We start from the raw sequence: 17,560 nt of genomic DNA, 5'->3' as shown, positions 1-17,560 counted from the left end.
ACCTCTTGAAGGCCAGGTCTGGAATTTACGGTGTTATTTCCATCAACCAAAGCAAGGAGAGGCCAGCCTAGATTCAAGGAGGTGGAGAAGTCGATGCCACTTCTCAGTGGAGGAGTGGCACACACTTACCGGAAGGTGGAGAATTAATCACAGCCATCTTTGAACGTTGGCCACCTCGCCACGTGAAGAAAATACTGGAGAAAAGAGAGAGTAATCAACTATGCCAAAGGCCCTTAAGAGGTCGTTAAAAACGAGGATGAGATGTACTTAGCAATGTAACTTGGTTAAGAAAAAATTCCCTGCCGTGGTCTAGGTAGAAGGGTGACCGAAGGGCTTCGCAGAGGTACGGAAGGAGGAAGATGGGAGCTCGACGGTCAGGACAAGTTTTTTTTCAAGGAGTTTTGTTGTAAAAGGAATGAGGGAAATGAGATAGCAGAGGCAGGCAGAGGATAAAGAAAGGGTTATTTTTGAACTGCCAGAAATATTGCCATGTGTAAGCTCCTGGTAATGATCCAGCAGGGAGGGGAAAACTGATGATAAAACCTTAAGTCGGCAAAAGCCGGTGGAAATAATGGACACCTGGAGGGGCTGGCTGTGGTGCAAAGACAGCTTACGAGCACAGATGTGGGGAAATGGGGAATTTCTTTTTTGATTATATCTTTTTTTTTCTTTCTGTCAAATAGGAAGCAAGGTGATCCACTGTAGATAGTGACGGGGGCAATACTTGAAGTTTTGAGGAAAGAGGAGAGGCCTGAAAGCCGCCCAGAAGAGCAGGAGAAGGAACTGGTCAGGGGATAGAAGGTCGTGCATCCTTAGGGGCCCTCTGAGGTGAAATGAACGGGTGACCAGTCAGCACAGATCTGTATTTGACCCACGCACGGGCAGCCCAGCGTGCAGGCACGGGCCAGGAGGAGGGATGGACGTAAGCGGGGCTACGGTTTAGCCAAGGGATGGGATCAAGCTAAAGAGGAGCAGGTGCGTAGGTACATGCGAGGGGCTGATCATAATCATTGACTGCGGAGTTTAAGATGTTGATTTGGATCACTAGGCTGATGTCCATCGCACAATGCTATATTTGTGCATATTGTTCCAGAGTTTGTTTTATTCCTTTTTTCATTCAGGAAGTTAAAACTCCCCAACTTTGAATGGACTTGCCCAGAAGGCAGTGACTTCTCTAATTTTAGGGGTGTCCCTGCAGGGGCACCTCGGTGGCTCAGTCAGTTAAGTGTCTGCCTTTGGCTCAGGTCATGATCCCAAGTTCCTGGGATCGAGCCCAGCATCAGGCTCTCTGCTCAGCGGGGAGTCTTTTCTCCCTCTGCCCCTCCCCCCTGCTCATGCTTTCTTTCTCTCTCAAATACGTAAGTAAAATATTTTTAAAAATTAAAAAAAAATAGAAGTATTCATCCAAAAACTGAGCAGATGTTTTGTGTCAGATATTTAAAAGAATTCATACTTCAGAAAAATGCTGGACTGGAACATTTTTATGGGTTTCCTGGGTTTTAACTCTGGTATCCTCTGATTATCTTAGGGATTAATGGTGCACCTGTCACATGCAGTTCTCTGTAGGTCATACTATGGGACTTACAAAGGTACATTTGGTGTATTCTCTGACCTCAGGATGCTTATAATTCAGTATCTTTTAAAAGTAAATTTAGAATATATACGTACTGAGACTTAAGTATTTAGTAGATGATCAAAATTGACACGTATTACTCTATTAGTTCTCATCTGAAACAGCCACGGTGGGCTAACCCCACGTTTGCTCTGATGTGATTACATCATTAGTAAACTCCAGGTTCCAGCAATTTTGCCTCCCAAAACTTAGATAGGAAAGAGAAATAACTGGCCGGTCTTATTTTTAGTAACATATCTTTAAAATGGTGGGTTCAAAGGCTTTGTTCATGTAGGGTCATTGGCAAATGCAGGAAAATGTGGAGTACTTTGATGACTCCAAGAAGGAAAGAATGTCCTCCTTTGGCTATCACGTAAACATAATCATAGTCTTCTTTGTGTCGAAAAAAAAAATGTTCGCCGTATATAGGCCATTCCTATACTCAGCCTCTGCATTAAACTGGGGCACAGCTGATGCACTCGTTCCAGACAGCACCAATTGCTGCAGATGGACTTTTCATTTATCAGTTGGCATATTCATTAACTTGACAGAAATGATTGGTTTCATTGTGCCACATTCTGGTTGTTTTATGTATAGAGTCCTGGTATCACTCTAGATAGTCAGGGCCTTCAGGCAGAAAACATCATCACATAGAAGTTTATTACTCTTGACATTTGTGTCATCGAGGAGACACCAGTGCAGGACTGGACACTAGGCTGGCACAGCCGGGAGGCTTGTGGAGAGGACTCTCTCCAGTACATTAGGTTGTGTCATGGCAAGTGCTACAGTGATGCCCGGTAAGATTGAAATTATCCTCCTTCCATAGACAAGAAGGATTATGAATGATGAAAGTTATGCTCCGGTTGCTGCAGTATTCCATGTTAAGAAGATCCAGTCTAAAGGTATGAAAAGCGTGCTTTAGGGGGAGAGGATTCATAGCATAAATGAATCCTTTTCGATATTTAAATATTTGTTCCAGGGGACGCAGCGGTTTGGCGCCTGCCTTTGGCCCAGGGCGCAATCCTGGAGACCCGGGATTGAATCCCACATCGGGCTCCCGGTGCATGGAGCCTGCTTCTCCCTCTGCCTGTGTCTCTGCCTCTCTCTCTCTCTCTGTGACTATCATAAATAAATAAAAAATTTTTAAAAATAAATAAATAAACAAATAAATAAATATTTGTTCCAGAAATCCCTTAAATATTCAACTACAGCTGAATTTTAAAAAAAACGTCCAATTTACTAAAAATAGTCTCATATTTATTGTATAACATGAGTTGCCAGAGAACATTGATTTCACACTTACTACTTATAACTGAAATTAAAACAAAAGGTGGGGGAGATATTGTGGGTCAAATTCGCAATGCTCAAATTGCAAAAACAAAACCAAACTCTGCAGTTTTTTATTTTTCCTCTGCAAAAATAGAAACAACACAGAACAACAACAAAAATCAGGTGTCAGAGGAATAGACCAAGCCAGATCCATAGTTTGGAAAACAGGTGGGCAGGCAGGTGGGTAGGTGGTTGGACTCGAGTGGAGAGGTGGGTAGGTAAGCTGGCCGACTGTTCCACCCGTGATTAGGGGAGAATTTGTAAGTAGGGTCCAGAGAGTGACAAGGCAGATTGGCGACCGGAGAAACATCAGGAAATATGGCTGGAGGACTTCATTTAGGGCAGAAACTGTTTTGTGCTTTCTGCGTGTGGGTGAATCACCTGTTATGTGTGGGTAGTCCTGGCCCTCAGGGTTACAAAGAGCCAGAAAAGGTCAGGAGCTCAAGTGGATTCTACTCGTGATCAGAGATGCTAAAATTACCCCCACACTAGCCTTGTGAATGTGAAGAAGAGAATCCCTAATGGAATGTCCCCTTTGTCTCTGGGAGTTGATGATAACAGAAATAACTCTGCGGTCTCTACCAGGGACTTCGGTCATACAACAGGTGTCGCTGGATGCTGAGTTGTGTACATGGCCCAGAGGCCAAGTGGCCTTCCTTGATGTCACCAAAGACTGATAGGGTTGGAAGTCCGTTTCCGTCAAGATTCACGCATAGATAGCCTTCAGTTAAACAGCGAATAAGCCGTGTGGGTCATGTTTTCGAGTTTATGAGAAAAGGTTGGTTGACCTGGAAACAGTGGAAAAAAGTAACAGAAGTCAGGGAGAGTGTTGGGCCCTTCAAAAAGGGGGCAGGGAGAAAGCACGCGGGGTTTCTTTCCCTTCTAGGACTAAGCGTCATCCTTGACAGCCCGAAGATGCAGAGGTCGGTGGTCACCAGACACACGCGTAGTAGAAATAGAGCCCACGGGGCCAGAAGAGATTTCAAGGGATTCTTCTACTAAACATAGAAGTCTGCGTATTGATGATCCTTAGTGATTTGGATGCACGTTGTGTTCCTTCTAAGAGATGTATCCATTCTTCTAACAAACCTAAATTCCCCAGCTCTTATGTCATAAATTGCCTGCATAATTTTCAGCTGAGGGAATCAGAAAGCAAATGTTGGTGGTTTTTTTTGTTGTTGTTGTTTTTTTTTCAGTCCCAGATGGTTTTTTTTTCAGTTTCAGATGGTGATATCTGCCTTCATCATACACTTACTCATTATCTTATTGTATTTTCTTAGTACTAGATATGGCCAGTTCTACAGGGCTGCAAAGACCTACAAGAAGTCAGATGCGTGAAAGGTCACCTCCTTTCTTTATACTCTCAGTCTCATCTTCTCACTGTCTTTAGGGTACTCTAACCCCTCCGCTGGTATCTTAAATTTTGAAGATTTCTGTGGTTCCATTTCTGGCCTCTTCGTATTCTCATCCATTCCTCTGGCTTCAGACAGCATCGCTGTACTGGGTGACTCCCAAATATAAAGCTCAATCTCTGTGGTTCAGGAAGTGTGATCCCTGAGTCAGCAGCAACAACATCTTCAGTTTCTTAAGCCAGAAATCTGAGAGTCACCCTTGCCTCTTGTTTCTACCTCACTTCCCACGTTCAGTTAGACACCCTACTGTGTTCAACTCTACCTTTAGAACCTATTTCGTGTCTATTTATTTCCATCATGCGTACTAAGACCTTGTGCTAAGCCACCATCATCTTCTACCCGACTACTGAGATAATCTCCATCTGGTATCTCTGTACCCTCTTCTGGTCCCCAACAATGTAGTCTTTCCTGCTCTTTCCACAGTCCTGATCATGTCAGCCCTTAACTTAGATCCTTCAAGGGGGCTATCCTTTGCACTTAGAATTAGGACCCACATCTTTAGTAGGTTCTACAAAGCTACTTCTTCTCAAAGTGTTAAGGGGGGAAACGAACTACTACAGTAGAATCTCTTGGGGGTAGGGCTTGAAAATTTGTATTTATGATATTATACAAAGCATCCCAAATATAGTCAATTCCCATAAAATTTCATATCATAAAATATTTCAGATTAAAATGTGTAACTGGTTTTTAGCAGTAAAATACAGTTCTCTTTCACTTAAAACCTAAGAAAAGTTTGATCATTATTCATTTATATTCATCTCATTTAAAGATTTTTCAGTTAGAAGTTTACTTTTTATGTTTAATTCACTGACATTTGTAATATACTTATGTTGTTTTGATCAAGAATATATTACTAAAATTATAACTCAATCTAGAAAAAAATCATAACATTTAAAATCCCATGGTTAGAGAGAAAAATTAAGCCTATATGCATATTTTGTTACAGATTAGCATGATATGATCAACAAAATATTTTCCAAGCACAAAATATATAAGGATAAATGTCTAGGGGGTGTAGTAAGATAGAAATATCAGTTAAACAAAGAAAAAGGAAAGATAGAAAATTTCTAGGTGTTAGGGAACGGTTTAATATATTTTAAATGGATTATGGTAGTTATCAAATTGTAGCAATTGATTTCTCATGAAACATTTGAAAGAATGTTGTAATAGTTTCATTTTTAAATGTCAGTTCTTACAATGTGCCAGAAATTAAAGACTTTGTAACTATTTAATATTATGATGATCTTTTCCCTTGAAAATAAAAATATTTGAGGCAATAAATGATTTTTTCAAAATTATTAAGAAGGGTACATGAACAAAAATAACCTAGGATTGTGGTGTTTGGGGGCAAACTCTCCATTTTAACTAGTTTGAGCTTTTGACTAACGCAAGAGAATTTGACAGATTAATTTTATTTGTGAGCAGGAGTTGGGACAGCATACTCCTATGAATTACTGGACATGAAGTTATTCCCCAGATTGGAAAAAAGTCTAACAAGAGCCATTCCCATTTATTTGCTTCCCTGAAAGAAAAGTCAGAAAAAGCATGTGGCCCCCAAAGTCACAGGTAAAAGGACAATTGATTATATAACAAGTCTCATAAGGGTCCATTTACTCTCTAAAGGTGTGGAGATATCAGTAAAGACACTTCTTCCTATGTTGATTTAAAATGACTCAGATAATTAAGAGTGTAGAAATATGCAGAAAAAAATAGACTCAATCGGAAAAGAAATATCCAAAGACCAGAAAGCCTGAGATTTTCCCAAGAGTTCTATCATTGTTGAGAGCTTGATCAGGATCGAAAGAAGCTGGTCTGTTTTCCTGGCTTTCACAGTAGGTGTCTGGAGATAATCTGTTCTGGGTAGATGCCTTTCCCATCCTTCTCCTGCATTAAATCGTATTTCGGCTGTCCGTTATCCTGTACTTTTTTACCTACTACACAGACCTGCCTGGTGAAAACCCATTCCCCTTTAGAGTATTTCCCCTTTCCCTCATTGTCTACAGAATTTTTGTTATTTTGATATTTGTTTGGTATGGATTGAAATTAAATGGATTGAAGTTGGACCTGTTTGGTGGGGGGCGGGTGGGGGGCAGATTCAAAGTGGTAGCCTTAAGTGGGAAGGTATTGGTCAAAAGGTAGAAAGACGCGTTCAGCTATAAGATGAGTAAGTTCTGGAATCTAATAACCACATGGTGACTGTAGTTAATAACACTGTATTGTATACTTGAAAATTCCCAAGACAGTAGATCTTAAGTGTTCTGGCCACAACAGAAAGAGTAACTACATGATACCGTGGATGTGTTAGCTGGCGCTGTAGTGGTGATCATTTTGCAATATATGAGTGTATCAAATCAACGCATTGTTTTAAACCTTGAGCTTATACATGTTATATGTCAATTATATATCAACAGAGCTGGGAAGGACAAAAATAGAGAAGCAGACTTGATGCAAAGATATCAAGTTAAATACCTCGAAGAATGCCAAATGCCAATAAGAGGAAGATTCACAAGGCAAACATAAGGGAAATTAGAGGGAAATGAAGCTTACACGATAACAAGCAAGATGATAAACCACATAAATAAGTAAAATGTCTAGTGGTAAATGCTCAGGAGAAAAAAATAAAAAGCAGGGAAGAAAAAATTTGCAGGGTAAAAAGGGAAGAAGCGAGCTTCGGGACTCTCTTAGGGAAGAACGATTCAAAGACCCTGCAGAGGGAGCGTGTGTAGTAAACATCAATGGGGGCAGCATGGCCGGAGTTGAGCGGCCATAAGGAAAAACATATAGGAGTTGAGGCCAGGAAATTGGTGGGCCAGGCTCTGAGGGGTGTTATGAATGACTGTAAGGCCTTCACTTTTCATCTGAATATGCTGGGAAGCCAGTGCTGGGCTCTAATGGAGATGATGTGATACTACAAAATCCCTGGCTGCTGGTTTGGGATGAGCCTGAAGTGGAGGAAAGGGAAATCCCAAAGGCTGGTAAACTCCAATGCTTTGGGAGGTCAAGATATTACAGGTGAGGTCCGATGGTGATTTAGACTAGGGGAGGGATGAGTGGAGGGGCAAGAAGTAGTCTGAGTGTAGATAAGGTTTGAAGCTATAATAGGCTTTACTAAATAGAAAAAGTTTATGAACCGTGTGCGGGCTTGCTAAAAATAGCATGGCATCAGTAATATCTAAAGATATTTCAATATGTACTAGTCTCTTATGCCCCTTCCCAATACCATAAAGACAAAGAGAATGGAAAGAGGGGTTCTTCTAGCAGAAACCAAATGCCAGGAAACAGGTTGTTGGCCCTTTGTGTAGGGAATGCTGGCCTCCTGCCATTGACTGGGGCCAGAAGACAGTGGCCTTCCTGAACCTGGCCCTGCTGGAGGCAAGGGGGGTAGGGCTGTGACACAGTCACAAAGAAAGGACAGGTGGAAAGACCTGATGCAGTCTAACGTAATCAGCTCAATAATAAAGATGCACAGACATGTGACAAAGGTGCAAATTTGAATTTGTAGCCATATGTGTCCCCTTTAGAGTGATATTTTCTCAGCAGGTTGGAGACACAAGGTTGCAGAGGTGAGGTGAGGGGACTGGTGCAGAAAGTCAGAACACATGGAGTGGAGCATTTGTTTCTGAGCTGAAACAGATTCCCCTTCCAACTGACAACACACCCAGGGCTCTCAACTTTATTCCAGAAGGTTCTTTGTTCTCCTATTTGAATGTACATCTGCTAGCTGACAGCTTGGGAATTTGAACATTTAATTCTCTTTCCTGCCAAAACCCAGCCCTTCCTGCTAGACTCAGGACTAAGCGATTGCCAAAGTAGCCAATTAGTCTTATTTCCTTTCCAAAGAGACACCAGCTACATTTTCACATGAAAGGGAACATTCTCAATAAAAAAAAAATCACAAGGAAATAATGACAGTGAGAAGGTTGGACAGAAGAGAGAGGAGAGACAGGATGGATAATAGAAATACAGCATAAAAAGTTGGGTGAAATACGCCAAGAACCTAATCCAGGTCCTTTGTGCTCACATTCTCTCTTGAATGGTAAAAGTTTATCAGAAAACTATGGAAGAACCTAAAAAACACTGTATAGGATGATTTGCCCTCTAACAATGAAGTATTCGTATGTCTAGTGACAGAGGTAAAATAACCTTTCTTTGCATAATGCCAGGACTCTAATTTTTCTTCTTTCTTTTTTGCTTTCAGTGGCTCCAAGGATATTCTAGATCAACTTGACCACAAATGTCTAACTACCTCTTTGAGATTACTCACACATTTTTCACCTTTCCCACACCTGTCTTCTCCTCTCTTTAGCTTTTCTAATGTACTCACACATAATTGCATAGAATTATAATATTCCATCAAGCTAAGTTACCGAGCCTCAAGATTTACTATCACTAGGTTAAGTCAAGGGTCACTGAACTTTCCCAGGACACTAGTCTCTTTGAGACAGACACAAATGTATAAAGGTCCCTCAGGCGAGTCTCCTCAGCCATGAAGGCTCTAGGATGGTGGTGTCCTTGGCCCCTTTACTCATGTTAGGAGGCTCCTACTTTGTGTTCCTAGGCAAGCTTTCTGAAGGACTAGCTCAGACCCCAATGCCCTGTGTAATCCTCCTAACTAAGGACAACTAAGATGTTTAAAGCATTAAGCAAGGCTACGTAATCAAGAGCCTTTAGATATCTCATTATACAATTCCAATTTTTGAGATCGTCACGAGGTTGATATAGCTGTCCATGGTTCTGAAAGGATGGTCGTTTCCAACTAATTAATTTAAGCATGTCTATTAATGTCTAATGGATTCCCAGTATTTTGTTGTGTAACTAATATCAGTGACTTCCCATAGCTCTTTGGTTTGCCATTCTACTGTGAATGACTGAAATATAGATTGGTCTGAATAGTTTCTTGGTCATTAAGCTGGTTAGAAAAGATTTAGTGATTGGAAACTTCCCAGTCCTTAAGATGTAACTCTATGGCCGGATCCCCTGAATTATGTTAAAATGAAGTTAAAAAAAAAAGTATAGGGAATAATGAGAGGATATTAGAGGGTAAAGAATAAAATAATGTGGGGGGAAATTTGCCATACAGTACATCAATAAGTTCAATTTCAAATCATGTTTTGGAAAGAAGCAGACTATAAAATCTGAGGAGAAAGAAATTTAAACTGAAAACAGAATTGAGAGTTTAAGGATGATATATTTATGTCAGTTTAATAGAAATTAGTGTTGATAAAATAGAGTGGAAAGTAAGGGTCTTCTTGTTTGCATAGTTTAGATCAGAGAAGTAAAACGTGGTTTGCACACATTTAAAATACAGTCAGCTAGCAAGGGAATTATCTCAAAAAAATATGCTGGAGACAAATGAGATTATTGAGAACAACAAACCACTTCCTTATTACAATGTCACATGTATAGAAAGAAGTGCATATAAAAAGCCTAATTTCCACAGTGAATTAGGGACGATCTCACTGGAAACCTGGATGGAGTTGAAAGGGAGAACAAAGATAAAAATGGCTACAGGTTTTCTACAAATATGTAAATTTCTAGATGAAGAGAAGACTATCCTTGCAGGAAAGCGGATTGTATTTAATTACAGAGGAACTTCTGAATGATTTCATTCCTCAGTGTTTCCATTGTCTGTGACAGAGGGACCCATGCCATAGGTCACGCTATAAATCAGTAAATTCTTGGAGCTCTGGTCTTGTCCTTGTTACTCCCCAAAGTGCAGGAGCAGGTGAAAGATGAAGGGGAGTTTACACAAGTCAATCGATTAAAATCTTTAACAACATAAAATTTAAGTATTTTTAAAACCTTGCCTTTTGCCTCATGAAAATGAGGGTCACAGCAAACAGAAAAATGAACAAAAAACCCTCATTGATATTTGTCTGATTGGGCCATATCAGGTAGTCCAGGCAATTCACACACCATTAGCATCTGGTATGCAAAACCTCGGCACGTCCATGCAAGAAAGTTCTTACACTAGCACGCAACCCTTCAAGTCTTCAGTGAACATAATAATCGTGCTAATGAAACACAGTAGGCCTAGTGCCTCTACTTATTATCACTACTGGTTGAGCCTAGGCAAAGAAAATCAACTTGTGAAGACGAGCACTCTTCTCTCTTTTTGGAAGCCAGGATCCGAAAGAGATACTGTATGCCCCAAAAGATGCTGGTAAAGGCCTGACATATCTTCAGACTAACCCGATTCATTTAAAGCTCTGGTTTTGTTGGAAACTGATCATAAGACCCATCCTTGAGGAACTACACAGAGGTACAGGCCAGATAAATGTCGTACGCGTCATGGACGGGGAGTGGGCCATGTTCATCTTGATGGGAGGATTTTTAATGCTTTGATTGTACTTACTTGTACTTTAAGAAGGCAAACTACCAAGTCCTGGAGAAATTCCATTTTGGAGAAAAGAAACCATTGCAAGATCACTGGGTTCAACCAACTGTAACAGTCATCTCCATCAAAATAGACACATGAATTGACAACTAAGACTAAATTACACCCCGCCCAGATTTATCTTGTTCTTTCTAATCTTCTTAAAGTTCAAAGGGGCATAGGAAAATATTGTTTTTCCACCTGACTCAGATTAATGCTTCCTTAGGAAAATGATGCAGTTGAGTTGTTGGATCTGCACCTATGGTTTAGTCCACATTCATCAAGGTGTGCCTCTTACCAGTGTCCCAGCCTGATGGCCTGTCTGGGATCAGACTCCTGTGTCTTAATCAAGATGCTGTTTTGAAATAAGCAAGACCCTTCTAAATGGTATAGATGGCCACCAAAAGGTAGAAATTGAAGCCCATATGGCCCCATCAGTGACAGGTTTGCATAAAAACAATTCCACTCTTAATTATTTTTCAGTACATGTAGCCAAGGTAGTTTTTGAGTGGGGGAAAGAATATTCTTCTAAATGTTACTCTTGCAAATTGGCTTGTGGAAATGAGACTTACTACTTATCTGAAAATAGCACTCTCGATGCAGCTGTTACCCTACTGCTAACCATTCAGTGTCAGTAAAATTCTGCACATGGAGACTACACCTATCCGAAGTTGCCTCTTTTTTTTTTTTTTTGAAACCTGTATCTTTCATTTATTCACGTCAAATATACTTTTCACATGTTTATATTGGAATAAATTCTTAAATGTGAACTTAGCTGAGAAGCTGATAATATCAGAACAATTACTAACATATGACTCTTGAAAAGTCATTCCTGCGTAACTGGAATAAAAGGAAAACTCTCAGCATTTCCCAGTTCTTTTGTGTTGTATAGCACATATACTTAACAGCAGGTATGGGATGTATCTACAGCCAGAATCTAGGACAAATCTGGCTCAGCATCCTAGCCCTTGGTCATTTGCCTGTTTGCTTTCAGATCCATCCCCAACCTTCAGCATCCCCCCAAAGTATGCATCCCCCCAAAGTATGCATCCCAAGATCCCTTTCCAACCGGCTTCCTACTAGTTTCGGCCAATGGGAAGCACAGGTGTGAGATTGGAGAGCAAGTGGAAGGGAAGAGCCAGGGTTTCTTCCCCTCCTCTCAGCTTTAAAAAGCATCTCCAACAGTGGCTACATCTCTGTGGTTCCAGCTACTTCCTTCAAGGCCCCAGCTCTCAAAACCCAGGTAGTAAAAATCTTTCCTACTTTTGTCCCTCCATTTCCATACGTGGCATAGCTTCTTTTTGTCCTCTCCCTGGGTTGCCTGCCCAGCCCAGTTTCCCTTTCAGCTCTTCCAACACATTCATTTATATTTTTACTTGTTTGTTTGTTTGCGTTTAAAGATTTTGTTTATTCTTAGAAAGACAGCATGTGAGCAGGGGAGAGGCAGAGGGAGAGGGTGAAGGAGAGAAGCAGACTCCCTGCTGAGCACAGAGCCCCACGCAGTTCCATCTGGACCCTGAGACCATGACTTGAGCCTAAATCATGAATCAGATGCTTAACCAAAGGACCTACCCAAGTGTCCTCCAACACTTTTAAACTAGTGTCCACATTAAATTCCTTTTGCTATATTGCCAAGCGTAGATCTGTTTCTCTGAGTATACTCTGTTACCATGAACAATATACTATTCAGAGAGTTCACTTCTGTCTGAAAAGTCAAAAAATATAGCACCTGGCACTATATCTAGAAGTTTATATATGAAATTTTGACACACACACACCCCCCCAAGAGCACATTGCTCACAAAAATGTTAACATGTGCAATAGTTTTTGCTCATCCTCTAATAAGAGGAAGGCATTTTCTGGCCATTCTAAATAACCCAGAAAAATCTACTTGCTAATTTGAATGCAGGCTATTTGTTGAGAGGTTCATAAAGGTGCTAAAGCAATGATTCTTAACCCAGACTTCATATTAGCATAACCCAAGAGCATTAAGAAAATCCCAGTGTCATTGACTTGGCCAAAGCCTATGGTTCTCAACTCTGACTGCATAATAGAATCATCTGGAGAGTCTTAAAAATGTCATTGCTCAGGTCACATCTGGGACCAATTAAAATAGAATCTCTGACTGTGGGACCCAGGCATTACATATTTTTAAAAGCTTTCCATTAGACGGTCAATTATGAGAACCATTGGCCTAGGATCTCATTTTTTTTTCTTGCTTGGACCCTTGTAATAACTTCTTAATTGGTCTTCTAGTCCTATGTCACTCTCAGTTCATTCTCTATATTGCTACCAGGGAGATCCTTCCAAGATTCAAATTTTTTCATTGCATTGCATATCACATGGTAGCTAGAAATTCTCAAGCAGCAACTCATTGCTTATGGGAAAATAACTCCCAAAATCTATGTGTGGTAGATGGAAGAGAAATGCATGTTTGGAGATAAATCAAATCTGAGGTCAAATTCTACCCCTATCCAAGCTCCATGATCTAGGCAAATCATTCACCTATCTGAGTAGTAATTTCTTTAACTGCAAACTTGCTCGTGAAATAGCGTCTGTAAAGGACTTGAGACAGTGCAGGGCACGTAGTGTTGAGTAAGTAAAAAGTAAGCATAACGAGAGTAGCGTATAAGCCCCTAGCTGCTACCTAGTTCTACAATCTCATTCTTCCCTCTCGTCCCGTTGCCAACTAAACTCCTACCCAACAGACTCTCAGTATCAAGCCATTTCATGACTGCATCTTTGCATACGCGTGGTTCCTGCAGCTTAAGGTGTCCCTCTCCCATCTCCTTGCCCATCCTATTCGCTACTAGATTAAGTTCAAAACATTGATATGATGGCTTCCCTGACCACCCCTGCCTTTGCAAACACTTTTTTATGGGATTATTTATATACTTCTCTATTACTAGATTATGAACTTCTTTAGTGCAGAGGCTGCCATATGCCTTTATATCTACAGTAACAAATATAGGCCTGGCTCTTGGGAAGTATATAATAATGTGTGTTGCTTGACTGCATAGATGAAAAATATCAATAAATTAAAGAAACTCAAGAATAAGTTCAAGGACTGACAGATTATTTATTGCTAAGCTTTGAGGGCAATGCAGTACTGTACATCCTTTCCCACAGAGAGATTTTGGTGTCCTTTGAGAGACCGTAGTGGGCTAGGATAGCCACAGTTCCTATCTAGGCAGTATAAGTTATGGTTTTATTTTGGAGGACAGGATTCTTGAGTCAGAATGATTTCCTCTTAATTCTACTATTTTCTAGTTATATGATGGTGGGTAAATATACTTAAACTTCTAAAATTAAATTTCCTCTCCTAGGAGGCTCAGTCAGTTAAAGATCTGGTCATGGTCCCAAGGTCCTGGGATGGAGCCCTGCATTGGGCTCCCTGCTCAGTGAGAAGTCTGCTTCTCCCTGTCCCTCTATCCCTCTCTCCGCTTATGAACACACCCTCTCTCCCTCTGAAAAAAACAAAATATTTTAAAAAATAAATGAATTTCCTCTTCTATGAGATATGAAAATAATACCTACTTTGTGATGCTGCAATAAGGAAAGAATGATGTAATATATAAAGAGTATTTGGTATGGTGAGTCCTCATTAAATGGAAGTTGTCATTATGATCATCATTACTGTAAAGAAAGAGTATTTCATCAGCTTTCATTCCCTTTTTTGTTTTGTTTTACATGCTAAAATTGGTTTGATTTTCTTGACTAGGTGATTTAATAGAAATATTCAAATCCGCTAATATGAATACACAAAACCCACATATGGGTAGTCAATGTGGGAAGCTACTATGACAAGTCTTCAAAATTACTTAATTTAGAAGTCTTGGCTAAAATGACCTGAGTTTATGCAAATATAGCTAAAAGTATCACTGTGGGTAGTTAGGACTCCTCTCCCCCAACTGATGCTTTGGTTCTATTCTCTGCCTCTAAAATGAAATCTTGTCCCATCTCAGTGGTTACCATGGTGACTGAGTATTTTTTGTCAAGAGATAAGGAAGTAGTCCTCTTCCATTGCTACTACTAATATTCCTGAATTATCTTGATAAGGAACAAAATGGGAGTTTATTGCTAGCTACAGAGATAGATGACATTTTACATCTCACGTAATTTTATTTTCTTATGTTTTTTACTCATTTGTTCTAAATTCATAGACACTAATACGTTTATGGTTGGTTTTAGGAGATTAGGAAGTAACTCAGGTCCTGAAATTTAGATCACAGACTTCAAATGAAGTACATAATCCGCAGTCACGTCCTTTGCTTGTTTTGCTTACCTATTTCCCAAACCTGACTGATGTTTAGAATCAGAGAACTTAAAACATAGGTAGGGACTGCAAGCCTAGGCACCCTAGATCAAATTCTCTGGGGTCACAGTTTCCAAATCTGTATTTTAAAAATCTCTTCAGGTAATGCCGATGGTCACCAGGTTTAGGAGTTTTGCCCTAAAGCATTTAGGGCGTATTTTGCATATAGTAGATGCACAGTACAGATTCGCTGAGCTGAGCTGCCACGCAGTGGAATAAGATGTATCACTCAGGGCAGAGCTCATCCACGGCTGCTGGTTGTTAAGCCCATTTATGGTATCGTATCATTACTTGCGCCAATCAAAAAATATCTCTAAGGTTTATAGATCTGGAAGTTTCTCTTTAGATTCAGCAAGCATTTACTGAATACTTAGTTCGTGCAATGCTCCGTGCTAGGAATGTGGAATGGGGATGGAAAAAAGATAAAGATGAGAGGTGCTTTACTCTTAAAGACTTACTACTGTCTAGTAGTGAAGAAAGACACAGACCCAAATAACACAATTCAGTACAGTAAGAGTCGAGGAAATAGTAATTTTAAACCTGTCACTCTAGATTCCAGGTTGGATTACTGGGTCATGGGTCGGGATTGGGTCACTTTTAAATCTCTCCCAGCCCTGTGGCTCACAGAATGTCCTCCTAGAGGTAAAACAGCAGGCCCAAGAAAGGAGATGCTTTAACAAAATAGATAATGGCTGCCTGCTTGTCTGTATTGACACTGCATTTTCAACATCTCTGTTTGCATTTACCCCAATTTTTTTTTTTTGGTATTTATTTAAGCGATCTCTCCAAGCATCCATTTTTCCTATTTTTAAAATGAAAGGTCCAGGGATCCCTGGGTGGTTCAGCAGTTTAGCGCCTGCCTTTGGCCCAGGGTCTGATCCCAGGGTCCTGGGATTGAATCCCACATGGGGCTCCCTGCATGGAGCTTGCTTCTCCCTCTGCCTGTGTCTCTGCCCCTCTCTCTCTCTCTCTCTCTCTCTTTCTCTCTCTCTCTGTGTGTGTGTGTGTCTATCATGAGTAAATAAATAAAATCTTTAAAAAAAAAACATAAATAAAATAAAAGGGCCAGACCCTAATTTTGTTTTCGGTTTAGTTCTCTAATCTCATGAATTTTAATTATAAAGGAAATCAAATGGGATCACTGAAATCCCAAAATAAATTTTCCTAAATAATGCAAAAAGGGTTTAAAAAAAAGGCAGAGAATGTTGGATGACAAGGGGAACTAGGATGCTCTTTTGGTTCATTTTACAAATGATCCTTTCAGGCCTAGAAATACTATAGAAAACTATCCATGTCATGCAGCTGGTTTACTGACAGAGCCAGGACTGAAAGAAGAACGCGTCCTTTAGTTCTCTTTTTTATGTGTGTGTGTGTGTGTGTGTGTGTGTGTGTGTACACACCTGGGCACTCACACCTCGTGTGGCTGTGAGACCACTAAGAAATGCAGAAAATAACTCACACTGTCTGTACAATAGCTTGCTGAGAAGTTAATTTTTAGTCCATTTATGGACCATTTGTATTAGAAGTCATGCTGCTGGGACCTCATAGGGGACAATGACGAATGCTTTGGACTAGCTGTAATGGACTGGAAAACAGTGAGCACTGTGACGTACCAGAAGAATATATTCTTCCCAAGGACTCATGCAGATTTTTCCCCACATGGAACAGTAGTCCCAAGGTTGGCCAACATTCAAGAGAAACCATAATACGGGTTTTTGCATATACTTTCCCAATTTTAAAATGCTTCTCTAAAAAAATATTGTCTAACACCGTACAGGCTGACCAAAATACGTTTGCAGGCTGAATTCAACCTCCTGGCTGTGACCAAGGCTTCTTGTTCACTCAAGTATAAGCGTATTTGTTGTAATTTCCAGGTTCAGAAGTGAATTGATATATCTCATCAAATGTGCAGGGCTCTGACTACAAGAGTGACCCCTGCTTTGGTCATCACGTATACGGTCAACTTAGTAGGCGTTATGCAGATCAAACTTGCTGAAATGCCCAGGATCGTTCTAGAAATGTTTCCCTAAGTCTTTTGCTATGATTGAGCCATAGCTAGTTGTCTTGTTATGTTTAATTCTAAGTATCTTCTATCACATGTAAATGCATAAAAATCATTAAAGGAAGTGCATTTCCAATATAAATGACACAGTAACTCCCTATAACACAATATATAAGCCATGAGCCAGGCAGGCCGGAAAACCCAAAGATTCGTCCTTAGGGCCTTATTTCTAGTTTTCTCCCTTCTTGCCTGCACATTCTATTTCTGAGCTGGCTCTATGGAGACTTATTTTTCCCCCATGATATAACCCAGGCAAAGATTATGTCCTAGAAGGGAGAGCTACATTTTTAAAGAGAAGGAAAAAAAAAAAACCCAGATAATATATTTTGCACCTAACATCTAAGATCAAGATGTTTAAGATTATATTTGAGCACTGGTTATTTGGCTGCCAAATTCCTGATATCTTTCCTGTTTCTATTTTATCTGCCTCCTTCTTGATCCTGTTTCAAATTTA

At 40.2% G+C, this 17,560-nt stretch overlaps 1 long non-coding RNA gene across 1 annotated transcript in view; it reads left to right on the top strand.

Annotated features, from left to right (window-relative positions):
* LOC140599754 (uncharacterized) overlaps window positions 1–11,385 on the top strand; it is a 44,316-nt gene extending 32,931 nt beyond the window's left edge. The window contains exon 3 of the long non-coding RNA XR_012002769.1: window positions 8,552–11,385. This is a non-coding gene — a long non-coding RNA (uncharacterized lncRNA). The remainder of the gene's footprint in view (window positions 1–8,551) is intronic.
* Window positions 11,386–17,560: the final 6,175 nt, after the last annotated feature.

Source organism: Vulpes vulpes, chromosome 7 (assembly GCF_048418805.1).
Source record: "Vulpes vulpes isolate BD-2025 chromosome 7, VulVul3, whole genome shotgun sequence".
NCBI classification, from domain to species: Eukaryota; Metazoa; Chordata; class Mammalia; order Carnivora; family Canidae; genus Vulpes; species Vulpes vulpes.
Note: the sequence above shows the minus strand (reverse complement) of the source record. Positions and strands in the feature narration are given on the sequence as shown.